This window comes from Solanum dulcamara, chromosome 4, assembly GCF_947179165.1.
Source record: "Solanum dulcamara chromosome 4, daSolDulc1.2, whole genome shotgun sequence".
Classification (NCBI taxonomy): Eukaryota; Viridiplantae; Streptophyta; class Magnoliopsida; order Solanales; family Solanaceae; genus Solanum; species Solanum dulcamara.
Window position 1 is genome coordinate 23,035,429 of NC_077240.1, and position 1,913 is coordinate 23,037,341.

The following is a 1,913-nucleotide window of genomic DNA, read 5'->3' on the forward strand; positions in this document are numbered from 1 at the left end:
ACAATATCGTTACATACTTGAAAGTCAAATAACAACAAGTACATCATAAATTGAAATATAGTACATAAGTTGAGTAATTTTCTTCCTAGTATTTTTCTCAAGCTTGTCAAGTTGGAATTAATAAATACCGGATATAATTATGAAATTTAGGATAAATTATATATTTTTTAATAAAATATGGGATATTTTTTTTAATGAAATTTAGGATAAATTTAAAAATTTTAAAAGTTCTCAAAAAATAGTTTTTTTTCTAGTTGTTAGAATATATGGTAATATATTCTGACAAATTTGTAACAAATTGTATATATTTAGTTTCCATATATAGATAGTTAGTTTCCTTGTATTAGACGCTTGTATTAGGTGTATATATATACTTATTATGTTAATGAAATAAAGCAAGGGATTAATTTCTTTCATGGTATCAGCTGTGTAGGGCAAATTCTCTCCTTCTTCTTCTAGGTCTCCCGCCGCCGCAGCCCCCCTCGCCTTCCTCGTCCTCGTTTTTTTCACCATGTCTACCTCCAAATCTTTCTTTCATTCTGCTCTTGCTGTCTCCAACATCAAGAACCATGTTCCCATCACTCTTGAGATGGAGAATGTCTAATATTCCACTTGGGCGGAACTATTTAAGATTCATGCACGATCCCATCGGGTAATTGATCATATTATTCCTCCGACAGCAGAAATGGAGAAACGACCTCAACAGGAGGAGGACAAAGAACTGTGGTCCACCCTTGACGCCACCGTTCTCTAATAGCTCTACACTACTATCTCTCATGATTTGTTGCATACAATTCTAGAACCTGACACCACGGCGATGGAGGCTTGGAATCGCTTGCGTGATATCTTTCAGGATAACAAACACTCTCGTGCTGTCACCCTTGAGTACGACTTCACTCATGTCGACATGATCGATTTTCCCAATGTCTCTGCCTACTGTCAATATCTCAAATCTCTGGCGGATCAATTCAAGAATGTTGGCTCTCCAGTGGCTAATGATTGTCTAGTTCTTCAATTAATCTCGGGCCTTATCGAGCCCTACCAAGGTGTGGCGACTTTTATTCGCCAACGCGACCCTTTGCCATAATTTTATCAAGCCCGTTCGATGCTCACTCTTGAAGAAGCTGGCCGTACTAAGAAAGCAGCCCAAAGTTTCTCTGTTGCATTAGTTGCTCGCTCGTCCGAAGGTCCCACTAATGTTTATGATAATTCCTCTTCCCACCGCCATAATAGTAGTGGAAAGAGGCACCACAACCGCAACAATAATGGAGGCAGATCTCGCGGCAGTCATGGCGACGGTAGAGGAGCTGGCAGCAGCAGCAGTCCTGTTGGCTATGGTGGTCAACTGGTGGCAGCAGCAGTCGCGACAGCACTAGGCAGCATTCAACGATGCAGCACTCTCCATAATTTTCTCCTTGGTCTGGTGGACAACAGTGGCCATGGCTGGCCTCTTGGGGTCCTTGAGCTGTCCCACCATATCCATATCCATCAACCACTTGGTCCTGATCCACTTATGGACAGCAGCAACCACCAAGAGCGGGTGTTCTTGGCCTCCGACCCCAGCAGGCATACACTGCAGCCCCTACGCCTATGGACATTGAGGCCGCAATGCATACTCTTGGGATCACTCCTCCGAATACAAATTGGTATATGGACACCGGTGCCACTTCCCACATGACATACAATCAAGGTAACCTCACGTCCTATTTTAATAAGAGCATTAATCGTGGTATTATGATTGGTAATGGTCACTTTATTCCAATTCACGGCTATGGTCACACAACTTTGTCTTCCCTTGGTCCTCCCTTGCACTTAAAAAATATCTTTTATGCACCTCATTTAGTTAAAAATTTGGTGTCCGTCTGCAAATTTACCACTGATAACTCTGTTTCTGTGAATTTTGATCCCTTTGG

General features: G+C 41.8%; 1 pseudogene; it reads left to right on the forward strand.

Moving 5' to 3' along the window:
* Positions 1-817: 817 nt before the first annotated feature.
* Positions 818-1,678, forward strand: LOC129884112 (uncharacterized; annotated as a pseudogene).
* Positions 1,679-1,913: the final 235 nt, after the last annotated feature.